General features: G+C 40.2%; 2 pseudogenes; both read right to left on the bottom strand.

Moving 5' to 3' along the window:
- Positions 1-25,199, bottom strand: part of LOC130863135 (heterogeneous nuclear ribonucleoprotein A3-like) — a 37,607-nt pseudogene extending 12,408 nt beyond the window's left edge.
- Positions 25,200-25,228: 29 nt separating this feature from the next.
- Positions 25,229-26,957, bottom strand: LOC130863070 (non-receptor tyrosine-protein kinase TNK1-like; annotated as a pseudogene).
- Between the last annotated feature and the right edge of the window lie 317 nt (positions 26,958-27,274).

Below are 27,274 nucleotides of genomic sequence, written 5' to 3'. Positions count from 1 at the left end.
GAAATACAGAGTATCATCAGGTCATATTTCTAAAACCTGCACTCCACAAAATTGGAAAACTTACAGGAAATGGACAACTTTATGGATAAATATCACTTACCAAAATTAAATAAAGACCAGATAAGCAAATTAAATAGACCTATAAGTGCTGAAGAAAAAGAAACAGTCATCAAAAATCTCCCAACCAAAAAAAGCCCAGGATCAGATGGTTTCAGCTCAGAATTCTACAAGACTTTCAAAGAAGAACTAATACCAATACTCCTCAAATTATTCCACAAATAGAAACAGAAAGAACACTGATGAACTCTTTTTATGAGGCTACAATTACCCTGATACCCAAACCAAAGAAAGGCATTACAAGAAAGAGAATTACAGACCAATCTCACGCATGAACATTGATACAAAAATACTAAACAAAATATTGGCAAATCAAATCCAAGAACACATCAGAACCATCATCCACCATGATCAAGTCAACTTCATCCCAGAGATGCAGGGATGGTTCAACATATGAAAATCTGTCAACATAATCCACCATATAAACAATCTGAATAAATAAAAACCACATGATCATCTCATTTGATGCCACAGAAGCTTTTGACAAAATGCAACATCCCTTCATGATAAAGGTCTTGGAGAGAGCAGGGATACAAGGAACATACCTAAACATAATAAAGGCAATACACAGCAAGCCAACAGCCAACACCAAACTAAATGAAGAGAAACTCCCAGCGATTCCGCTGAAATCAGGAACAAGACAAGGTTGTCCACTCTCTCCATATCTATTCAATATAGTTCTAAAGGTCCTAGCTAGAGCAATAAGACACATAAAGGAAATCAAGGGGATACAAATCGGAAAAGAAGAAGTCAAACTCTCACTGTTTGCTGATGATATGATAGTTTACATAGGTGATCTCAAAAAATCTACCAAGGACTTCTACAACTCAAAAACACTTTCTGTAACATAGCAGGATACAAGATTAATTTAAAAAAAATCAGTAGCCCTCCTGTACACAGATGATAAACGAGCTGGGGAAGAAGTCAGAGAAACAACACCCTTCACAGTAGCCACAAATAGCATAAAATATTCAGAGTAACTCTAACCAAACAAGTGGAGGACTTGTATGACAAGAATTTGAAATCTTTGAAGAAAGAAATTGGAGAAGACACCAGAAAGTGGAAAGACCTCCCATGCTCTTGAGTGGGGAGAATTAACATAGTAAAAATACCAATTTTACTAAAAGTAATCTACAGATTCAATGCAATGCCCATCAAAATCCCAGCAAAATTCTTCACAAACCTCGAAAGAGCAGTACTCAACTTCATATGGAAAAGCAAAAAACCCAGAATAGCCAAAACAATCCTTTACAACAAAAGAACTTCTGGAGGCATCACAATCTCTGACTTCAAACTCTACTACAGAGCTACAGTACTAAAAACAGCCTAGTATTGGTGGACAGGTGGACCAATGGAACTGAATAGAAGACTTGGATATTAATCCACACTCCTTCAAATATCTGTTTTTGACAAAGAATCAAAAAGTATCACATAGAAAAAAGAAAGCATATATAACAAATGGTGCTGCCAAAACTGGATATCAATATGTAGGAGAATGAAAATAGACCCGTATTTATCACCATGCACAAAACTCAAGTCCAAATGGATCAAAGACCTCAACATAAAGCCAGCCACACTCAATCTTATAGAATAGAGAGTGGGAAGTACACTCGAACACATTATTACAAGAGAGCACTTCCTAAATATAACCTGAGCAGCACAGACACTGAGAGAAACAATTGATAAATGGGACCTCCTGAAACTGAAAATCTTCTGTAAAGCAAAGGACAAGGTCAACAAGACAAAACTACAGCCTACAGAATGGGAAAAATCTTCACTAACCCCATATCAGACAGAAGCCTGATCTCTGAAATACAGAAAGAACTTAAGAGATTGGTCATCAGAAGAACACATAATCCAATAAAAAAAAAATGAAGTACAGACCTGAACAGAGAACTCTCAAAAAATGAATCTAAAATGGCTAAAAGATACTTAAGGAAATGTTCAACATCATCAGTTATCAGATAACTGAAAATCAAAACAACTCTGAGATTCTATGTTACACCTGTAAGAATGGCCAAGATCTTCATCAGTATGGCTATAGAATAGGGTCATTTCAGGTTCCCTCTCCTCAGTTGCCCAAGGTACTAGCTGGGGACATCTCCCTGGACACCTGTGAGCCCCTCTAGAGTCAAGTCTCTTGCCAACCCTAAGATGGCTCCCTTAATTAGGATATATACTTCCCTGCTCCCATATCCACCCTTCCTTTATCCCAACCATACCATTCCCCCAAGCTCCCCCCATCTTCTCCTTCTCACTCTTCTCACCCCATTTCCCCTTACCCCCATCCCACCTCACTCCCAAGTTCCCAGTTTTTGCCCGGCAATCTTGTCTACTTCCTATCCAGGCGGATGACTATATGTTTTTCTTTGGGTTCACCTTCTTATTTAGCTTCTCTAGGACCACAAATTATAAGCTCAATGTCCTTTATTTATGGCTAGAAACCAATTATGAATGAGTACATCCCATGTTCATCTTTTTGGGTCTGGGTTACCTCACTCAAGATAGTGTTTTTTATTTCCATCCATTTGCATGCAAAATTCACGATGTCATTGTTTTTTACCGCTGAGTAGTACTCTAATATGTATATATTCCACACTTTCTTCATTCATTCTTCCATTGAAGGGCATCTAGGTTGTTTCCAGGTTCTGGCTATTACAAATAATGCTGCTATGAACACAGCTGAACAAATGCTTTTGTCATATGATAGGGCATATAGCCATACTGATGAATATCTTGAATATCACCTTATAACCTTCATCGGACGATGGATGGAGATAGAGACAGAGACCCACATTGGAACACCGGACTGAGTTCCCAAGGTCCAAATGAGGAGCAGAAGGAAGGAGAACATGAGCAAGGAAGTCAGGAACGCGAGGGGTGCACCGACCCACTGTGACAGTGAGTCTGATCTATTGGGAGCTCACCAAGGCCAGCTGGACTGGGACTGAATAAGCATGAGATAAAACCGGACTCTCTGAACATGGTGGACAATGAAGGCTGAAGAGAAGCCAAGGACAATGGCACTAGGTTTCGATCCTACTGCATGAACTGGCTTTGTGGGAGCCTAGCCTGTTTGGATGCTCACCTTCCTGGACCTGGATGGAGGGGGGAGGACCCTGGACTTCCCACAGGGCAGGGAATCCAGACTGCTCTTCAGAAGCTAGAGGGGAGAGAATGGAATAGGGGGAGGGGAAGAGGAGTGGGGAGAGGGGGAGAGGAGTGGGGGGAGGGGGAGAGAAGTGGGGGGAGGGGGAGGGAAGTGGGGGGAGGGGGAGGGAAATGGAAGGCGGGGAGGAGGCAGAAATGTTTTCAACAAAAAAATTTTTAAAAAGCAAAAAATAAAATAAAATTCTACTTTTTAAATAAAAAAATGGCCAAGGTCAACAATACTGATGACAAATTATGCAGGAGAGGTTGTAGGGAAAAGGGAACATGTCTACATTGCTGGTGGGAATGCAAGCTGGGACAACCCCTTTGTATGTTAGTGTGACGATTTCTAAGAAAATTAGGAAACAACCTTCCTCAAGAACTGTATATATATATATCCAAAGGATGCTCAATTGTGCCACAAGGATATGTGCTCAACTATGTTTATATCAGCTTTGTTTGTCATAGCCAGAACCTTTAAACAACCTAAATGACCCTCAACCAAAGAATGGATAAGGAAAATGTGGTACATTTACACAGTGGAGTACTACAGAGCAGAAAAAATAATGACATCTTGAATTTTGCAGGAAAATGGATGGAGCTAGAAAACATTACTTTAAGTGAGGTAACCCAGTCACAGAAAGACAATTATCACATGTACTCACTCATAGGTGGTTTTTAAACATAAAGCAAAGAAAATCAGCCTGCAACAAACAATCCCAGAGAACTTAGACAACAATGAGGACACTAAGAAGGACTTACATAGATCTAATCTACATGGGAAGTAGAAAAAGACAAGATCTCCTGAGTAAATTGGGATCATGGGGACCTTAGGGAAGGGTTGAAGGTGAAGAGGAGAGGTAGGGCGGGGACCAGAGGAAAATGTAAAACTCAATAAGAATCAATAAAAAGAGTGAAAAAGAAAAAAAAAACAACAAATAAATACATAAGCACCAAGGAAACAAGCAAACCAATTTGTAAAAAAGTGAAGCATGGAACTAAACAAATAGATTCCAAGAGAGGAAAACCAAAAGTCCAATAATTTTTTTTAAATGTTCAGCATCCTTAGCCAGCAGAAAAATATAAATTAAAACTACTTTGAGATTTCATCTTATCCCAGTCAGAATGGATAAGGTTCCTAAAATGACAAAAATTGCTGGCTTGGATGTTGGGAAAAAGGAATAGGTGTTCACTCCTGGTGAGAGTGCGAAAAGGTGTAGCCAACTATGGAAATTAGTCAGATGTTCCTCGTGAATCTACGAATAAATCAACCACATGATCCTGCCATTCCAGGCCTTAGGCATCTACCCAACGAGTCTGCGAGATCCTTCTACAGTGATACTTGCTCATCCATGTTCATTCCTGTCTTATTCCCAATTGTCAGAAAAATGAAAAGAACCTGGATGTTCACCAACTCATGAATAGAGAAAGAAAATGTGGTGGATTTACACAACGGAATTTTATCCAGTCGATAAGAAAATTGGGTCATAAAATCCACAGGTAAATGGTTGAAGCTTGAGACAGTCATTTCAAGTGAGGTAACCCAGACCCAAAAGACAATATTGTAAGTTTTCTTTCATTTGTAGATATATTTGTATATCTTTCATTTGTAGATAGATGTGCATATTTCATTTGGAATACCCATAGAGGTCAGTGTTAAACTGGCTCCTATCTATTTTATTAAGCCCATAGGTAACTGCCCCTATTAACTCTTATCAGAGAAGCTTCCTTTTGCAGTAGATGGTGATTGACAGAGACCTACAGCTGGTCTCCGCAGAATGCTTGGGCCAAATGAAACACCTATCTCATACTGTCTCCTAAAGCTCAGGCATCATTGCAGAAGAGGTGCCAGAAAGACTTTCAGAGCCATATAATGTAGATGACTACAAGAAAGCAGTGTTTTCTGGGCAAACAGGGCAGTTGAATGAAGAACTCCACAGCAGCCACAGCAGCATGTGCAAGGCCTGTGTGATCACAAGTCAGAGAAAGGCCCAGCACGAAGAGGTGAGGTGGGCCTGAAGTCCCGCCCCTGCTGAGGAGCTACTGGCAATCACTGCTGCAAGGAGAGGGAGAAGTAGTTTTCTGTAAGGGTCTTTGTAGTCCCTGGTGGGTGGACCACGTTCCAGTAGGTGGCAACACAAATCTGACTCGATGGGATTTTGAGAAAAACCGGAAGACACAGAATTAGGTGGGTAGGGCAGGGGATGTAATCTGTGAGGAGCTGGGGGTGAATGTGATCAAATGCATTCTGTGACATTCTCAATGACCTAAAGCAGAAATGAAACCTACACAAATTTCTGAAACATTTAAAGTAAAAACAAGTTAGAGAAATAAATGAGATTTCAACTATTCTATGCATGTATCTTTACAGAGATAAGGTGTCTTTTATTGCAATTAAATAAAAAGTTCCTTGGAAGTGCATAAATGACTGGACTTTGGATTTAGTACTTTAGGTCTATGTCTAATATCAAGTTTCCGATTTCTTATGCTTTGGTTTACTTACATCAAATATTATTGCAACTGTAATGACTCCCAGTTCCCACCCTCCTTGCCTTGTGGATATTACCATTTATTTTTGTATCAGTGAATCAGAATCCTCTTTTGTGTTTAAACCGTGATAATCTGAAGGTTTGCTATTTTCATGGCTTAAATTACTTGCATGGGAAGTTGAGGAGATGTCTAACAAGCACATTCCTGGAACTAAGAGAACAGGAGGTGCAAGGACGCATTCCAAGCTGCGTTCTTTCATCTTGACATCTCTGCAGCACCACAGAGAGACCTTCTACATTCATCTTTCCCCTCATCATGAAATACTGAATGTTTTAAATTAGCGGGAACTCCTTACCGCTGAGCGTGTTCTTCCTCCAGAGGTACTATGTACTGGTTCTTCATCAGATGTATTGGATTCAGAGGATTCAATACCTTCTCTCATCTTCTCTAGTTTTTCCTTTAGATATGAACACTGTGCTGCAACCATCTTGGCCCATTTTTCTACTTCTGGGTTCTCAGACTTAGGCCAGGAATAGGCAGGTGTGTATTTACTGTCACAGTTAGTTTCTTCTTCACCCTGAGTTATTTTCTGCAGATAGGAAAGGTGGAATACACATTTGCTTCATTATATACTCATTTTTTTTTTAAATTTAGGGTGCTCATCTTCAAACAACTCCTTTTTCTCTTAGGAGTCACCAGATATTGATACAGAAAAATACGCACTAATAATCATTTACTAATTACATGTCCGCATAAAGGTTTAGCTGCTCACAATTACTTGCCTAACTTTAAGAAGTGGAACTAGCCGTGCCCATGCCCACAGTTGCCATCTCAGCATCCAAAGACCAACACTAAAACCTCCGGCTCTGACTTTAACTTGTGAGTCCTCCCTTACTCCCATCTCCCTCATCTGGCATATCCAAACCATAGCCATATCTCCAAACCATGACTCTCATTGGCTTTGCCTGGTGAAGGTCCTGTCAAACAGCTCATGCACCATCTTTCCCTGGCCTAGCTCTGGCCTCACAGCTCTGCCATTGGCCCTATCTAAGGCATGCTAGAATCTGACATGAGACACAACCCAAGAAAGAAGCCCACCAGCCCAGAGCGTAATGAAACATAAACAAATAAAATGATAAGAAGAAGCAATGAATCTAAGAGCTCGTTCTTTTAGAAGATAAATCCACAGACCTATACCCACAAACTAAAAGAAGGAAAGAAGTGACCATTACAATAGACACACACACACACACACACACACACAAAAAAAAAAAAAAAAACCATAACAGAAGAATGCTTTCAAAGCTTTTGCTCTGGAGAGGGTGAGATGACTCAGAAGGTTAGAGTACTGGATGCTCTTCCAGCAGATCTGGGGTTCAATATCCAGCACCTGCATGCTGGCTCACAGCAGCAGTCTGTGACTACCCTCCTAGGGGATTCAGTGTCCTCTTTTGGCCTCCATGGGTACTGTATGGGCATGATGCACAGACGCACATACAAGCGAAGACCAATACACATAAAAATAACGATGAAATTAGGTGCTCAAAATTATTTTTTGAAGTCTGCCCTCTATTTAGTCAAAAAACCTAAAAGAAATGAACCAATTTCCAGTTTCATACAAACTACCAAAAACTTAATTCAAAATGAGATCAACAACCTAAACAGACACATAACTCCTGAGAAAATTGAAAGCCTAATAAAAATCATTCTGACCATAAAAAGGCCAGGCCCAGAGTCCCACCACACGCTCAAAGATTTACCATCAGTCCTTAAGTTATTAAAACAACAAAAACCAGGTCCAGCAGAAGCCTTTCCAAATTCCTTCTGTGAAGCCAGTAGTACTCAATATTAAAATCACAGAAAAGATGGAGAAAAGATAAACTACAGTAATATAAAAATGATACTTATACAATAAATAATGAAATAGAAAAGGAGTATCATTTTATGTACCAATGACAAGTGTGCTGAGAAAGATTTCATGAGAACATTCCCATTCAAAATAGTTTTAAAAACTTATCTAGAAAAATATGTCAAATGTTTATGAAAGTGTAATACAACTAAGGAAAAAAATCGAGGAATATACCAGAATTTGCAAACACCTCTCATGGACATGGATTGGGAAAATTCAATATTGTGAGAAATAGTTTTTTGTTTGTTTGTTTGTTTGTTTTTGTTGTTGCTCAGAAGCAATCTAGAGATTCAATGTGATTCCCATTGGAATTGCAGTTGCATTCCTCTTAGAAATGGAGGAGAGAATTTTAACATCCCCATAGAAGCACACAAGACTTTGCAAAGTCAAACTAATCCCAAGTACAAAGACCAATCCTGGGGGTGTCACCATATGTGACTTCAAGTTACACTCAGAGCCATAGTAATTAAACCAGCAGCTACTGCCCAAGAAGCAAAATCAGAGAACAGTGAAGCTGGTTCTAAGGTCGTGCAACTAAAGCCACATGCTGTTCAACCAAGACACCAAAACCACACATTGGTATGAATGTGGCCCAAAGGTGAAGGGTGCATGTAACCAACCAGTTTTCAACTGGGTCTGAGGCCTGTTTCATAGGTGAGAATTCATGCCTGGTACTGTAAACCAGGCCCAAAACCCATGACTTGGGGAGTCACAGGCCCTAGGGAACAAGTTAATAGTGTTGTCTTCCTAAACGGACATGATCGCAAATGTGTTCTAATTATTTACGTTTATTTACATAGATCAGCACTTTTCAAAGTAGTGGGGATTACCGTGTAGTGTGTTTTTCCTTTGGAGGTACTAGGCAGGGACTCTTCCACAAGGACAACATTAACTTTGTTTTTCTTAGAAAGCCCACTGTCTCTCTTTGTTGTTTCTTTTTTGATGGGGCTGACACGCTGTGTAGATTCTTTCTCCTTCAGCACATGCTCACTCTTTTCCTCAGGAGGAAGTCCTGAAAGTACAGATTCTATATCATGTACTTTTGTTGCTGTGTCTGGAGATACATTCTGCCGAGGAGACGGTGGATGATTAGTTTTTTTTTTTTTTATTTCATTGACAAACATTCTGTTGTTGTTTTTAGTTAGGAGTGCTTGTCTTCGAAATGATTTAATCCTTCTAAATTATGAGGTATGATCAAAGTCAAAATAGAAACAAATTGCTGTTGAACAGTTAAATATCTCTGCATATGCTTTGTTATTCACATGTGGTTCTCAGTTAGAAGTCAGAATAATTCATACTGGCCTGGAATAGGAGCAAAACCCAAGCCAACAAACAAAACCTACTGGAATTGCATCAAACACGTCTAAGTAGACATTCAGTGTGAAAAAAATGACTTAAATGATTTTTTTTATTATGGCCAAGCAATCCTTGCATTAAGAGATTTTACCCTAATCTATCTGAAATGTTGAAAACTGACTTAAAACAATTAAGACAATTAGAAGTACAAATTATAAGTAGCTCTGTGAACTTAGTAGGAGTTCTCACAGCATAAACTAGAGATGTAAGGACCAGGAAGGAACTCCTCTTCCTCAACTCTAACCCACTGGACATCAGATCACATTGCTCATAACTTCAATTATCATGAGTTATCTGTCTCAAAGTTGACACAGCTTCATCTTTTCAGATTGGACACATGACTGCAGAAAGTCTATTCAGGAAAAGATATTGACCTTGAAACTAAAGATGTTTCTGAAAATAAAATTTACATTGAAGTTACCCGAAATTATATTAGTTTATGCTTATCAAATGTTGCTATGCTATAGAACTTTTTTGCCTAAAATAAAAAAATCTTTAATTTAAATATTTGGAATTTTGAGATAAATGTCAAATTTGGTTGTAAAGGTGAAAATTAAGTAAAATATGTCTTCAATATTCACTTGCATTTTTAAGATTGATTTTAAAATAATGTGTATGGTATGTGCAGATGAGTAAATGTGTCTAGATGGAGGCCTGAGTGGTTGAATTCTCTGCACCTGGATTTCCGGGCAGTTATGAGTCACCTGACATGGGTGACAGAAACAGAACGTGGGTCCTCTCCATGAGCAGTAAGTGCTCTGACCCATTAAGGTATCACTCCAGCTTCACGGTAGAGTCTTCAAACAACCTACATCTGTTCTAAACTTTCCTTCTTCATTCATCAGAAACTGAGGACAGCATGCCTGCCAAAGACAGATCCTCCATTCTGTCTTATCTGAGATATCCTTGGCTCAGATGCTGTTTCTGGTTTCCTTTCTTATCAATAGAACTTGAGATCTATCTCCCCGCTAAGTCCTCCCTTGAACAATATTACTGAATTTGGATGCAGATTCTCTTGGTTAGGGTTTTAGTGTTGTGATGAGACACCATGGTCATGGTAGCTTTTATAAAGGAAAATATTTAATTGGGGCTGTCTAAGAGGTTCAGAGATTTAGTACATTATTGTCACGGCAGGAAGCATGGGATCACGCAGTCAGACATGCTCCTGAAGAAGGGGCTGAGACTTCTACATCTGGATTTGCAGGCAGCAGGAAGAGAAAAAGACACTGGTCCTGACTGGAGCTTCCTAAGCCTCAAAACCCACAGCCAGTGACACACTTCCTCTAACACGATCACAACTATTCCAACACACCTCCTAATAGTGTCCCTCCCTATGAGTCTATCAGGCCCATTTTCATTCAGACAACCACACATAAAATAGCTAATGTCAGTTTGGAAACCAAATTGAATTGGGCTTAAAAGAAAGAGCATTTGGGTGTGATTTCTGACCATATTAGAGTCGCAGTGAATAATGGTTTCATTAGGTGTAATTATGCCATCTAATTTTACCCTTTTCTTTCCTAATATTGATGTTAGACTCTTCAAAGCAATTACCTAGTTGCAGTGGAGATGAGTATTTGGAATAAGTGAGGTCTGCAAAATAGCTGTCTCTTGTCTTGATTTTGATTTTGTGTGGGGTATTAAAAAAGAAAAGGACTGTTACTTATCTAGTTCTCTGGATTTCAATAAGTAAAACTGTCAGGTTGATAATGCCTGGGTCCCATGAAGTTAGCAAACATCTCAAGACTGACTTTATTTCCACTTACGATATCTTGGCTTATACTCTACTCATTTGCATATCAAACATGTTTGTTCTGGATGCTGGAGAGGTGTATCAGCAGTTTAGAATACTTTTTGCTCTTGCAGAAGACTAGCTTCAATTCACAGCATCCACACAGTAGCTAACAACCAATTGTCATTCAGATTTCAGGCATCAAATGCCATCTATGTCCTCCATGGGCAGCACACACATGGTGCACATACAGAATGCAGGAAAACATTCATATACACAAAATGAATAAATCTAAAGCATGCAAACATGTTGATTATTTTCATGTTGATTGTAAATTCATCCTGGATTCTTTATTATTTATTCTCTGTATTTTGATGAGTTCTCCTGACTTATAAGTATGTTCACTTTCTGACTTTTTATTTCCATAGTCTAACTTAGAAGGTGACTGGCAAGGTATTACTGGGAGTGAGTGGGTGAAGGTGGTTCAGGATCTGTTTGAGGCTGGACCCCTCTCTTCTAAAACCATCTTCAGACATAAGCACATAGATGCATTTTTCCCCTGACAAGCAAGTATTTTAGTTTTGGAATTCATGGGAATTACCTTCATAGGTATTTGTCCTTTAGAGCTAATTTGTAGTGGCTCGCTCCAAGGACAAGCAGATTCATCATATCTTCTTAAAAAGTTTTTAAAGCTCCTCTTTGTCCTTCTTCTCTCTTGCTTGTTCCAAAGTTGTGAAATCGGAGGTGAAATTTTTTCATGGATATATTTGGGGCTGTGTTTTAACATTTCTGCCCTTTGACGCATTTTCTGCAATGGAAAGGTAGAGAATTAACTTTCTTGGTTTGGTTCTGAAATTAACTATTTTTGTTGTAAGGGGAATATCTTCAAAACCACTTCATTCTTTAGTATTCACAGGGTACTGACACATAAATAGTTGTATCTAATTATAGCAATGAAATATTTTCAAATACATTTACCTATTCACAAATTACTAGGACATCATTAAGAAGTAAAAATATTTATGCTGGCCTAAATATGAGACAATCATGAACTAAGAATCTTGGACATGCCATTGTGGTTTGGGTTAAAGTTAATTATGTTTTAAAGCATCTAAATCCTGTGTAAGATGATTGATTATTAATGTTAATAGTCCCACTTTCATCAATCTTTCTCTTCTTCCATGGTTGGGAAGTAAAAATGCACATTAATTTCCATTCACATTCTTCTTTTAAAAATAAGCACTTCTTTAATTACCAGTGTCGTCCATATCATAGTACTGTGAAACTGCCTTAGAAACACATTTGTTCACAGTCAAAATCATTAAAACGCAGCTTATGACTCACAAAAACCCTAGTGCTCCAGGTTACACACACCTCTAGGAGCTCATGGTTATGAAAAAGTTTTAATATGAATGTTAGGTATTTCAATATAAACCTTCTATTTCAAATCTTAGAATGTAAGTGTATACTATTTTTAAATGAAAAACAAAAAATAAAAATTTAAAATGTTACTGTATGGTACGAATCATCTGTTCCAAGATTGGTAGCTGATGGGGAAATCACATTCTTTAGCTAGATGAGGAGTTGTGAACACGTCCTCAGTCGAGTCAGACAGGAACAGAATGCAAACTGAGATGAATAGTTTGCATGTGTCTAAATTTCCACACCTCTGGTTTGTCTAAATACAGAACAAACTCAGAAGTAGAGGAGATGCTCTCATATATGATCAGAGAATAGGAGCATCCAAGGGAACATAAAACCTACCTGCATTTATGCTAAAAGTAAAGGCAACAGGGAGGTTCCTGGCTCGCTGAAATTACTACCTGGAACCACTCAAGAGTATGTAGGTGGATTGTCGGAGTGATGCTTTAAAATCACTCTAATGTGCACCGGTTTCTGCCAACAATCCTTGATCAAACATCAAGCATCTTCCATTGTGAGAGAACTCACAATATGTTTCGGGGCCATTCTCTTAATCGGTCACCACTACCTGCTTACTTGAACGTTAGTGAAAGGAAGTTTCAGACCTACAGAATGGTGTCCTCTGGCCAGTATCCCTAGGAAACATGGATAGGGGGATGCTACTGCATTTTAACACAATTCATAAGAGAATGAATTTCACAAAGAAGCATATTACCATAATAACACTGTCGTCTCTCATAGACCAAGGAACATCAGGCTTGTCTGAGAACCTTTAGGATAAAAACATGCAACAACGGGTGGATTTGGTCATTTGAACAGCTTGGAGAGAGATCCGTTACTTATATAATTAAGTGACATTTCTGCATTCATGTAATTTAAAGTCAACCTATGTTTTAAAGCTTTCAGTTGTCTATGTGGACTTAACTTAATCTCAATCTATCAAACATTCAACCAAGACTCACTCATGTTCCAGTTTAAAAGGAAAAAGTCAGTAGCTTAGGAGATGGGTCAGGAAATCAGAGTGCTTGCTGCCCACCCACAGTGACCAGACTGTGAATCTACATCACACACACACAAAACTGGGCATGAACTTGCAGCCCAAGTACTGTAGGTGGCAGAGACAGGGGCATCATGGGGGCTTGTTGGCTGCAAACCTAGGCCCACATTAGTGAGAGACCTTATATTAAGTGGATAAGATAGAGAATGATAGCACAAGAAACCTATAACCTCCTTTTACTTCCAAGCCTGCACACAGACATATGTCACACACACACACACACACACACACACACACACAGCAAGACCCAGAGAGATTAACTGCCATTGTATTGACTTTTGCCTGTACAAACTGCCTGTCTTAAAGTTGGAACTGATAAGTGCCTTAATTTGCTACCTGAACTGAAAGAAATCTTTTGCCTAAAACAAGACAGAAGATTATTTATCTTCTGGGTCTTCTGCAATGTCTAACTCCACTGAAGACTGGGCACTTCATGCCCTATACATTGTAAATACCTTGGTAAATATTAATTACTTTATTTATGTAAATTAATGAATAATAACAGGTACCAAAAACATACCTGCTATAGAGATCCCTTTAAGGGATTCAAATTACCTTCACATCTCTGTGTGTGTCTGTGTGTGTGTGTGTTTGTGTCTGAGTGTGTGTGCGCGCGCGTTTGCCCATGTGTGTGCATGGAGGACAGTGGACATCAGTGTGTTTCCTCCTTTGGTGCCATCCACCATAAAAAGGTGTCTCATTGTATCAGGGAACAATTCAATTCTTCTAGGTCTGTTTTTCAGCAAGTGCTAGGGATAACCACAAGTCTGCCTCCCAGTAACGGATAAACAAGCATGTGCATTCTTGCCTGGGCTTTTATTTGTCTCCTGGTATCAAACTTAGTGTCTCGTGTTTACAGAAACTGCACTTCATTAATAGAATGATCTCCCCAGCCCCAAAGTGGTACCTTCAACAGACACGTTGACATTTTTAGGTCCTCCAATTAGGCAGTCTAAACTGCAACAGCATTTTCACAACTCTCTTCAATTCCTGGTTTTAATGTGCTTTTGTGATAATTTTAATATCTCTAAACTTGAATTTTCCTATTATCATTGTCAAATTTGTCAAAGTCCATTATTTTCATCACTATTCTCAAACCCTCACTGTCATCCAAACTAATGTTCTTCATGCTCCACTTTTTAGTGTGAACACATTCCTATCCTTCTTTACAGGATTGACCAGGTACATCCACAATTGCCCTCTTCTATGGGTCTTCTTTCCTGTGCTCTCTCATTTATTGCTAAACACCCACCTGCCTGTGGATAAATAAGAAGACTCCCAGCTTTACAACTAAGGAACTACAGTACTATTCTCGTGGGTGACACGTGTTGTGTCAACATAAACTGTCTTCATGGGTTTGGACTTCAGGGCTCTCCAACAGAACAATCATAGTGGAAAGATATTAAATACAAGAAATATTAACACATATTTTGCTACATATCTAAGAGTCTTTATAATCCTGAAATTCTGGGTGTTTTTAATCATCCACTGAAAAATGAATATTTAATTCTCAAAAATGAAAAAAATAGAAGAAAGGGGGAATGTTTTTTAAAAAACCAAGAAACTATGTATGGGAAATCTTTTTAAAAAAACAAGAAACTTACCAGTTATTTCATGTATTTTTAATTTATATATTCTTACCTGGATAAAAACTTCTGTTGAATATTGTTGTCCACTTCTAAACATAAATGAAAAATATATTTTATAATGATCAGGTAAGCCACCTGCAGATCTTTTCTGCTCCCTCTGTTCTCTCAGACCAAATCGTTCAGTCTTATTCTCGGTGCTACAAGAGAACTAGCTCCAGTCTCTCTCCCACTGCACTGTCAACATCTTCGGTGGATCCCATAGACCATCCACTCCCAACATCCCTCCCCCATTCATTGTTCACCAGCCTCCAACTTTAGCAGCGACCTCCTGTGCAGACATAGCCATACCTGCCAGAAAACCAGGTAGGCTGCCCACAGTTCTTCTCAGCACTCTCTGTGTGTTCCTCTAGACCCAGTCCCTCAGTCTCTTCCCTAGAGCATCAACACATCACCAGCTACAACCTCACTTCCTCCCTGCGCATGTCTCTTATGGCACCCACCGAATGTCTCTTCCTAACCTTCCTCCCAACAAGTCATAATTGCATCCCAGCCTCCAACACCTGTAGCCATTTCCTGTGAACACAGTAGGTGAGTAGGCCAGTCAAACAGGCAATGTGCAATGTGCAACTATCACACCTTAGCAAAATCCAGAGAAGTAACAAAACAAAAACCAAAACCCTCCATAATACCCACTTAACTAAGGCAAACCCAGAAGTCAGTACCTAGACTTATAATTATCCCAAACCCAGATACCTAGACACTAGCTAGCATAAGAACATAATCAATAACAGCCAGAACAATACATCCCCACTAGAACACAGTTATCCTACCATATCAGGTACTTACTATTCCAGCATAAATGAAGCACAAGATAAAGACCTTACAAGAAATAGAGGTTCTTAAAGAGGAAATAAATGACCTGAGTTAGTGGGAGTTCACTGACTCTGGACTGAAAGCAGGGAATCTGCATAGGACCAAACTAGGCCCTCTGAACGTGGGTGACAGTTGTGTGGCTTGGGCAATCTGTGCAGCCACTGGCAGTGGGACAAGGATTTATTACTAGTGCTTGAATTGGCTACTTGGAGCCCATTCTTTTAAGAGTGATACCTTGCTCAGTCTAGATATAGTGGGGAGGGGCCTTAGTCCTGCTTCAAACTGATGTGTCAGATTTTGTTGATTCCCCATGGAAAGCTTTATCATCTCTCAGGAGTGGATGGGGGTAGGGTGGAGGATGGTGGGGGAGAGTGGAAGAAGGAGAGGGAATGGAGACTGGGACAGGTGTGTAAAATTAGAAAAGACTGCTCAAATAAAAAGTTATTTCCTACAAAATAAAGAAAAAGAAATCCATGAAAATACAAGCAAACAATTGGAAGACAAGAATAAATCCCCTAAATAAAGTGAGGAAGAAATACAAAAAGCCAAATAGTTGAAGGGAAAAATAAAACTGTTCAAGACCTAAAATGGAAATAGAAGCCACACAAACGTAATGATACAATACATCATGAAAATTTTAGGAACTCGAACAGAAACTTTCAACAGAATACTAGAGATAAAAGAGAGAAGCTCAGGCATTAAAGACACAATGTAAGAAATGGATAGATTAGTCACGGACAATATTAAACCTAATATATTTAAACTATGCATCTGAGAAATATGGGACACTAAGCCTTAGAACAACAGCAATTAAGGAAGGAGAAGAATCCCAGAAAATATGTTCAAAAATCATAAAAGAAAATTTCCTAATAATAAGGATAGGCTTATAAAAGTACAAAAAGCATACAGAACACCATATAAATTGCCATATAATAATCAAAACACTAAACATACAGAACAAAGAAAGAACATTACAAACTGCAGGGGAAGAAACCAAGTAAGACATAAGGGTAGAAACCTGAATTCTTAAAGGAGTCTCTAAAATCCAGAAGGCCTAGACAGATGCCCTGCACCTTAAGAGACAACAGATACTAGTCCAGACTAATATCATCGGCAAAAAATTTCATTAGATGGAAAAAATAAGATTTTTATAAAAAAGACAATATCTATTTATAAATCCAGTCCTACATAAAGTGCTAAGAGGAAAACCCCAAACTAAAGAGGTTAACTACACCCACGAAAACACAGAGAATAAATAATCTCATACAGGAAAACCAAAAGAAGGAAAGCATACCCACACATACACATTCACACTCAAAGACACACATCACCACCACCACCAACAAATGACAGCAATCACCATCTCCCAATATCAATGTTCTCAATTGCATGATAAAAAAACAGATTAACAGAATGAGTTTAAAGACACGATCCATTGTTCTGTTGCATCTAGGAAACGCACTCCAACATTAAGGATAGACGTTGCCTCAGCGTAAAAGGTTGGAAAAAGGTATTTAAATCAAATGAACCTAAGAAGGCAGCTAGTGTAACCATTTTAATATCTAACAAAATAGCTTTCAAACCAAAATAAATTAAAGAATATGGATATGGACACTACACACTCATAAAAGGGAAAATCCACCAAGAAGACATTTCAATTCTTAATATCTATGCCCAAAACGTGAGGCCTTCAACTTTGTAAAAGAAGCATTGCTACAGCTTAAATTGCATATTAACCCACAAACACTGATAGTGAGTAAATACTTCAATATCACCAATGGACAGGTCATCCAAACAAAAAAGTAAACAGAGAAACATTGAAGATAACAGACCCAACAAACCAATGGATCTAAGAGATATTTATGGAACACTACACCAAACACAAAAGAATATACTTTTTAATAAGCATTCATGTATCTTTCTCCAAAGTGGATCACAATCATGGACACAAAGCAAATCTCAGCAGATTGAAGCAAATTGAAATCACCCTATCACACCACCATGGATTAAACCTGGATATCAAAAATAAGGGAAAGAACAAAAAGCTTTAAAAATCATGGAAACTTAGCAACTCTGTAATGAATGAAAAATGGGTCAAAGCAGAAATAATTGAAATATATTAAAACTTTGTAGAACACAATGAAATGAATGTGCAGCATACACAAACTTATAGGACACAGTAAAGTGGTGCTGAGAGGAAAGTACACAGTACTGTGTGCGTGCCTACACTTGGGGAAATCTCATAACTGAACAGCACACCAGAAAGCTCTGGAACAAAAAGAAGACTACAAGAAATTGTAAACTGGGGCCTGGAATCAATGAAACATATACAAAGTGAACAATACAAAAAGAATCAATGAAACAAAGAATTTATTCTTTGAGAAAATCAACAAGATAGCTAGACACAAACTTACCCAAACTGACTAAATGATGGAGAGAAAATATTTGCATGAACAAAATGAGAAGCAAAAAGGAGGACATAACACTAGATATCAAAGAAATCCAGAGAATCATCAGGAGACATGCTTTAGGAACATGTGTGCCAAGAAATCAGAAAAATCAGAAGGAAAGATAGTTTGTTGATAAGTACCACTTATCAAAGTTAAATAAAGATCAGATAAACAATTTAAACAGACCTCTAACCCCTAGTAAAATCGTAGCAGACATCAGAAGTCTCCCAACCAGAGAAAATCAGGGCAGACAGTTTCAGTGCAGAATTACATCAGACTTTAAAGAATTAACGCCAATGGTCCTTAAATTATTCCACAAAATAGAAACAAAAGGAACATTGTCAAATTTATTTCATGAGGCCATAATTACCCTGATACACAGATCCCACAACGATTATGGATGTCGGCATTTAGAGAGAAAGAAAAACATATTTTACACCAGGCATAGAAAACTATAGCAGTAAAATTACAAGACTGGTGATTTCTTGATATGAATTGCGGGAAGCCCTCCCTATAGCGTATTCCTCAAAGAATATTCACGAATAGACAATTAGTAAAGAAACAAGCTTCTCCAAATACTGAGTTAAACTTATTCAGTTAACACAATCCCAGAGAACCTAGACAACAATAGGTTGTCTAGGATCCTAAGAGCAGGATACATGGATCTAATCTACATGGGAAGTAGAAAAAGACAAGATCTCCTGAGTAAAATGGGAGCATGGGGACCATGGGAAAGGGTTGAATGGGAGGGGAAATAAAGGAAGGGGAGCAGAGAAAAATGTATAGCTCAATAAAATCAATCAATAAAAAAATAAGAAAAATTGTTCAGTTAAATCAAAACCTGTCTAGGATAAGGCAGATAGGCTGTTCACATCTGGGGAAGATACTAATAAACTCTTTGGATCTAACTCTGGTCCCTGTCTGACATGTAGTATAAAGGATGATCGTGATTAGCTTTCACTGCTCATCATGAACAGAACAATGGGAAAGATCCCTCCCACAATAGTTATGCACCCTGAAGTGCATCTCTTAGTGGGAGAGAAGCAGAGCAGGAGCAGGACAACAGTTTTGTGAGAGTATTATCTGACTTGGATAAATTTATGTGGTTACATGTATAAATTACGGTCTCACTAACTCTTTCCTCATACTGATGCTCTGCACAAAAAAGACACCAACAATTCCTGTATATTTCATTCAAATGATTTAATCATTTTATTAGGCATAAAAAATAAAAATGATTAAATATTGCACCTTGGGGTTGTAACATAATAGTATTTTAGAGATGGTATCTGATTAATGTTATGCATACACAATACAGTGTGTTTATTGTTAAAAGCTAAAAGAAATATCTGTTTTTTATAAAAAGTCAACTTGTTACTGTGTGACTATAAGGAACCAATATTGTGTAATAGGGTTTTTTCCTTATTTTTACCAAGATAACAGTTACTAAAATGAAAAACACCAATATGTTTTAGATAGTATCTTTTCAGATCTGAAATTTTTCTTAAGTGATTCTGCCTTCAAAAATGCAGGCTTACTGCATTCAAAAAGACAAAGAATCAATTTAACTGCAATTTTCACGTGGTTTCCTTAACTCCCTATTTGAACTGTTTACATTTTTATTTTTATTTAGTGCTGAGACCACTTAGCATTTGTCATTTTCAAACTTTTATCTGGGACTGGAGAGATGGCTCAGCAGTTAAGAGCACAGCTTGTCTTAAAGAGAATCCAGGCCCAGTTTGCAGCCACCACACAGTGGCTCACAATCACCAGTTGCAAGCGTCCAACCCCATCTTCTGACCTCCACAGGCACCAAGCCCACATGTGGCGATGCATACACATGTGCAGAAAATACACAATCTTTAAAAGGTTTAGTCTTACCATTTCTGATCTGTACAGACGCAGATGGTTGAAATACAGATTTCTCCTGCTCCAGAGGTACAACTTCACTGTGGAATATTTTTAGAGTAATAATTAAAATTCACATGAAAACCATTTACCAAATGTTCTTAATTCTTTTTATTTGATTTCCTAATATATCTTACATTAGGCATTTACAAAAAAATTAATTTGTGCTTCAATGGTTAACTATGATTAGTGAATGGTTTCCTTACAACTTTTTCTCATGTCGAAGACAGGGAAATAATTTACACCCTGATTAAAACAACACATATACTAGTGTGTTTTTCAGTCTCCATAAGTTTGTGTATATTCCAGGCATTGCTAAGAAGAATGTATATTCTGAAGTATTTGGAGAGGATGTTCTATAGATGTCAATTAGGTCCATTTGATGGTATGTCATTTAACTCAGATTTCTCTGTCTTTGAGAAATAAATTATCTATCACAAGATTTAAAAAAAATATATAAAATTCTCTAAAATTGATGAATGCAAAAATGCTTGATCTTGGTATACAGTTAGCATCATATTCAAAAAGCAATCAATAGCTATTAGTACCTATATTAAAAACAATAAGAAACATCTCAAATAACTTAATGATGCACATTAGAGCCACAGAGAAACAGGAACAGAGCAGAGCCAAATTAGTAGGTAGAACTGAACATGAAGGCAGGAATTAATGAACACACACAAACACACACATACACACACAAGAAGGATTATGGAGGTTCTTCCACACACTTTGTTCTGAGGACTGAAGTAACTGAAAGCTTTGGGTTTATGTGTTCAATGCACTCAATGCTCCTAACTCATTCTTCTTCCCATAGCCCTAGAGCATTATGGTCCCTTCAGTATTAAGAAACATTTTAGGGGCCATGGAACTCTGAAACTCAGCTTGCTTCCATACTGAGGGGACCTAAGAGGTGAAAGAATAGACACAGGCCGGATGCCCTACTCTTTTCGACCTTCCCCGTGGGACAAAACCCAGGGGCCCTTCCCCAACTCTCTCGGCTTTTCTAGCCAGCCAGCAGTGAGTTTCCAGTGGCTAGGTTCCCCCCAAACCCAAATGCATCCACTGGACCTCCCAAGCTACTAACCACACCCCGCCTAAGAGCTGAGGGCTTGCTATAATACTGAGCAGATCAAGAGCATGCTACAATACCTGGAGGATTAAGAGAGAACATCAAGAGAGCAAACCAGCAGAGAAGACCAAGAGAGCAGAGGCATCAGAGGCTTTCTGAGAGACATTGACAGTACAGAGCAGACCAAGAAAAACCCCCAAATACCCAGGCAGCCACAGTAAGTGTTGGACCAAGAAGCAAAGACATTGCTGGCCTCCTTTGAAGGAAGAGATGGGTAGGTGCCAATGCAACAATTCCTCAACAATGTAAAATTCAACAAGGTAACACCAGAACCCAGCGGACACACAATAGGAAGACTTAACAGCCTAACCCAGAAGAAGTAGAAGAAAACGACTTTAAACTTAACTTTATGAAAATGATGGTGGCCTTTAAAGAGGAAGTAAAAAAGACCCTTAAAGAAATGGAGGAGAAGACAAACAAAAAATTGAAAGAAATTAACAAATCCCTTAAAGAAACCCAAGAAACATTTTAGGCATTTCATTGAGTGTCATGTTCTCTCCCGATGGGTAGTTTGGTAGAACATGAAACCGATCTCTACCTCTAAGCACTGAAGAGGCAACACTCTCAGAGTCCCCATCTTTTAGTGCTTTAAAGCTGCTTTTGATTCACAGGTTTGTGATGAAACTGTCGCATGACTATTCTAATGCTCAGCAAACACTTCTGCATGGTGCCGAGTCTTTACAGAACACTGACTGGGGAGCAACACTGCCCCCTCAACTCCACTCCATCTGAACTACAGCTCACAGCTCCAGAGGGCAGGGCTTGAAGTTGGTAAGCTCTGGAAGAACCAATTCATTTTCCAACGTTCCACCTACCTTGATTTTCACCACTGTTGTGGATCTCTTTGCGAGAGCTGTTTACCTATGTGCAGAATCATGTCCATAAGCCCATTCTCAAGGAAACTTCAGCAAAGCCTGGGAGGGTTTTAAACCCGGCCTTGTAATTCACACCCTCGCCCGCAGATAACTTGACCTAGACATATTACTGACCTGAATTAATGACCTGAAAGCTAATATTTTAAATAAATGTGTATGATGTATGCAGTGCACTTGCATGCATGTGTGATTTCAAGTACATACATGCATTCCAGGGTGCAAGTGTGGCTGGGTCTCTTGTTTTGAAAACAAATGCTCAACTAACTATTCAGTAAACTTCTGGGGATTCTCTGTGTCTTTCCCATCTCACTGGAAGCTCCCAAGATGACAGATGCACACAAGACCATCAGGCCTCATGTGAATTCTGGGCATCCAAACTCCCATTATCACTCATGCATGGCGAGCACTTTACCTACTGAACCATCTCTGTAGCCATGGATTCATTACAGTCTTTCATACTATAACTGGGTGTAATCAGTAATTTCAAAATTGTGTGCTCTACAAGTAATTACTCAGCTTGTGATTAAAGAAGAAATAAGGATGACGATATTGACTTACACAGAGGAAAGCACAGTGCCAGTTTCCAAAGTTTATATTCTCCAGACACACAGTGTATTTTCAAACCCATACACTCTTACCTGATTGAAATTTTCCGTTTAGTTCTTCCCTTCAGTACTAAAGAGAAAGACAAAATGTGCTATAAACAACTGTAGAAAATATGACTATTAAATGCCAAGGCTAAAGTGTTTTTTACCCCATATACTTTGACACCAATTCTAGATAGTCTTCATGTGAATATTGATTTATATACAACAAATATATGAAGCACTCTCCATGTCCATTCCCTTTATATTTCAAAGGCCAAGAGAAGTTACTAGTTTTAATAAATTGTTGTACAAATACCTATAACCTGAATACTATCAGACAAAGAAGGTGGCATCTTAACCTGAATCAGTATTCCAAACCGATAAGTTACAGAGATACATATTGTGGCTGATTTGAATTTTGTCTTTGTTCTAAGCGATGCTTACTGGATCTTCTTAGCATCCCCCACGACTCAGGAAGGGGATTTGGACCACTACCAAGTGGGATTGTGGCTCAGTGGTAAAGCTTAAGTAACTCATGTGGGAGCTCTCAGCCAGTCCTCATCACTATCAGTGCAAAGAATAATAAAATTCACAATAACATGATACAAGAACCTTACATATATCACCATAATACCAACTCTTAAGGGAAGAGGGTCATTTGGATTCACTACCTAGTGTGGTTGCCCATGGCAAGTTAGGTACAAAAACCTCTGTGATGACAGTTGCTCAAAGAACAAACTCTGCAGTGTTCCTTCCACTGTCACAGAGTCTCTCTAGACTCTGTAGAGATGCAGCTAATACTTTGGAATACAGAATGATGCCATTTGTCCAACTCTCCTCTTCATGCACAAAATTTTCTAAAGATTGTGCTTTGTAGTGTGTCAGCCATGTTTTATCAGACCCCGATGTCCTTAACAAATGCTAAAGGGAAAACCTTCTAAGGGCAGAGTTCATAGGAAGGATGCATGCCAGAATGTGCACAAACCCCTAGGTTCAATGCCCAGAACTTCAAAAGTCCAAAACCAAAAGGAAACAAAGAAAATAAGAACATATAGGGGCTGAATAGTCTTCCTCATAAAGTCTATCACACTTACTAAGACATGGCATTGTCATTCAACAATTGGAGATAATTAAAAATAACCTTTCCTTTCCATCTTTTTATAAAAAAAACTACCTTTACTCAATTTACATACAAGTCCCACTTCCCACTCCCTCCCCTCCTCCTGCTCCCTCCATCTCCCCCTTATTCCTATTCCTGCATGAACTCCTGCATCATAAGTAAGCCTTCCCACCTGGAGTCAGCAAAGTCTAGTACATTGCTGTGAGGTAGGATCAAGGCCCTCCCTACTATATCTAGGCTGAAGAAGCTATCCCCCCAAAAAAATGTCTTTTGATTTTTTGTTTGCTTGCTTGTTTTTTTGCTGAGAGTAAATTTCATTGTAGATCAAATTCAGTGGCATGAGATAAAGAGAGCCTGTGTTCCTGTGTTCACTTCTCAGGGTTAGTTATACACCCATATTGTTCTTTATCATCATGATCTGATTTTTTTTTTAAAGAAAAAGATTATCCTACATCCATGTTAACTTGCAATTTTAGCAGAGAGGCAAATTCTCATTGATGGGTCACTTAGAGAGCAGTCGGCAGGATGGCATCAAGGCACGCATTTCTCACACATGACAATTTACAGTTGCTGGAAATCAGCAGGAAGTGTAAAATAAAAATAAATAAATAAAATTTTAAAAATGGGTTATAAAACTCCAGTACAAGCTGTAGGGTAAATTCTGGTTAATTCCAGTGGCCCAACAGTCTGACCCAACCATACAACTGTCACCCACATTCACAGGGCTTAGTTTGGACCTATGCTGTTTCCCTCCCTGTCATGCCAGAGTTGATGAGCTCCCATTAGCTCAGGTAGCTGTTTCAGTTGGTGTCCTCAACATGGTCCTGACCGCTTTTCTCACTGTAAACAGTGCCTCCTTTTTGGTTTACTGCTCACCAAAACTGGAATAATCACACAGAAACTATATTAATTCCAACTGTGTTTGGCCTTTTTTATTCTGACTTTTTTTTTTATCTATAGCATTTGTATTAAAGAAAAAAAAATACTTGAGTCCAAAAACTGAGTTTTCATCACCCATGGTGATTCCAGAGAAAAACCAAACCAAGTCAGTGTCTAAGACGGGTGTCCCACGGAGTCTAGTGAGGTAGCTAGTGACAGGTCTAACAGTTGGTCCATGGTCCAGTACAGCTACTCGATCGTCGTCTGTCGTGAGCAGATGATTCCTTGGCAGCTCTGTTCTTTCAAGTCCTCTTCAAGTGGGAGTGTAGGCAGAGTGAACTAGATCCTTCTTGTCCAGTCAGAGCCCCCAGAGGCCAAGGAGCAGGGCACGGAGGAAACTCTCATCCGTGCCTGACCCGGCGCCCTGCACACGTCCTGTACCTCCTCCACGGCAAGGAAGCTCTCCCTGGGTGTGAAAGTCGGCCTCTGTCAAGACCTCGTGGTTTCTGTTCGGTCCCATAAGGTCAGGCTCTAAGTGGGCCAGGTTCTCCATGCTGGTAGCCATCCCCAAGGATGTAGAGTTCAGGACCGGGCCAGGATGTAGCGGCTGGCTGCTGACAGGTCCCACTGATGATGCTCCAGGATGCGCCGACAGTCTGCTCTGGATCTGTTACTGAGGTGGAAGAGCTGGTCTACCTTGAGGTTCGGGATAGCAGACGCCACATCTCCCCCAGAGGTTCTCAGTGCCACTTGACACTGCTGGTGGGTGACTCCATGTACACTTAGCTCCACCTCTATAATCTTTCTCTGCCACTCGGGGTCTGACGACAGGCCTCCAGAAGGGACAGTGGCTTTGCTGGCTCCAGGTACTCCGGTGCGATGATTGTGTGATTTGGGCCAGGGAGGTCGTGATTTGTGAGGCTGGATGGGCTGAGAAGAGCTGGAGATAAAAGGTGGGCGTGGAGGCAGGTCCGGTGGACGCGGAGGCAGGTCTGGGAGCCCCTGGGGCATAGCTCTAGTATGTCGAAGTTCCAGAGGGCTTGAACCACCTCCTGTGGGTCGGGGACCCAGGGACAGCACTGACTCCAGACTCTTGGATATTCCTTTCATCCTCTGCAGGGGCACCTTCCTTCTCTGGCCCCGTGCTGATGCTACATCCTGGAACTTTGTCTTCTCTCTGTCCCCGTCCATGCTTCCTCGGCATTTCTCTCCCCGGGCAAGGAAGGCTCTGAGGGCTGGATGGGTAACTGGCGAACCCCCCACGTCTGGCAGTATCACCGCTGACACCGGGAAGTTGCCCACTTTGAACGTGCGGCCCTTCTGACCCTTCCAGGTTGTGGTGTCCGGGCTGCCCTCGATGATAGTGATGGGGTCACCCGGCTCCATCCGCAAAGCACCTGGTTCTGTAACTTCCCTAACGCAACGTCCTTCAGAAAACCAAGCCTCTTGAAGCAGCCCTTCCAGGTTGGAAAAGCTAGGCCGGTCTGCAGGGTGAGGGGCCCAGCAACGCAAGGCGAGTGAGTAGAGGGCCCTGGAGCAGAGAGGAGGCCTTGGCAGCCTGGCTCGGTCCTTCTCCAGCCGGTGTAAGATGAGATATGGTGGAACACCCGCCCAGGGCTCCTCGCCTCCAGAAAACATTTCCCACAGTGTCACGCCAAACATCCACACATCGGGGGCAGAGCAGAAGGCTCCCTGGGGGAGGCTCTCTGGGGCACACCAGGCATAGGGGATGGGACGGGGTCCGCCCATCACGTAGCGACCTCGGGCGCCGCCCAGCGGTCTCACAAATCCAAACTCTGCCACCTTGATGGTGCGCGGTGAGGCCAGGAGCAGGTTGCAGGTAGCGAGATCCAGGTGCACTAACCCACGGGACCCCAAGTACGTCATGGCTCCTGCCAACTGACGCAAGAAAAGGCACAGTAGGGCCACAGGCAGTGGGGGTGGAGCTCCCCTCTGCACACGGCACCCTCTGGAATCAGACTCTTGAGTCTCCCCTCTGGCTTGTGGAGACACAGAAGACTGTCTGAGCGTGGAGCCATCTCCTTCTGTTCAGGTGCAACCCCCCCACCCCAAGGATCTTGTAGACCCAGTTCTTAGACTTGACACCGGAGCGGTACCTCTTCAGGGCTTCAGCAAGCCTGCGCTGGGCAGGCCTGCCCATGCCAATGTTGTCCAGGTCCTCAGGCCTCACAAAGTCAAAATGTTCTGGCCCAGTGACGTTAAGCTCCTCAAGGATTGGCCGGTAAAACTGGGCCAGTTGGATGTCCCGGAGCAGCTGAAGTAGCCACAGGGAACTGGCTTTGGGGAGCATGTCTGGAGTCGACTTCTAAGGCGAATGGCAGTCTGCTTTAAACGTGTGACCTGGCAGAGCCGGAAGATTGTTCTGACTTCTTAACTAACTCTTATATCTTAGGTTTACCCATTTTTAACTGTTTTTTATTGAGCTATATATTTTTCTTCACTCCTCTCCCTTTCTCCTCCCTCTGCTTTTACCCTATCCTGTGATCCCCATGCTCTCAATTTACTCAGGAGATCTTGACCTTTTCTACTTTCCATGTAGATTAGACCCATGTGTCTCTCTTAGGGTCCTCTTTGTTGTCTAGATTCTGGGATTGGGTTTTTATTTGC

This window comes from Chionomys nivalis, chromosome 20 (genome assembly GCF_950005125.1).
Source record: "Chionomys nivalis chromosome 20, mChiNiv1.1, whole genome shotgun sequence".
In the NCBI taxonomy this organism is placed as follows: domain Eukaryota; kingdom Metazoa; phylum Chordata; class Mammalia; order Rodentia; family Cricetidae; genus Chionomys; species Chionomys nivalis.
This window is presented reverse-complemented; position numbering and strand designations above follow the sequence as displayed.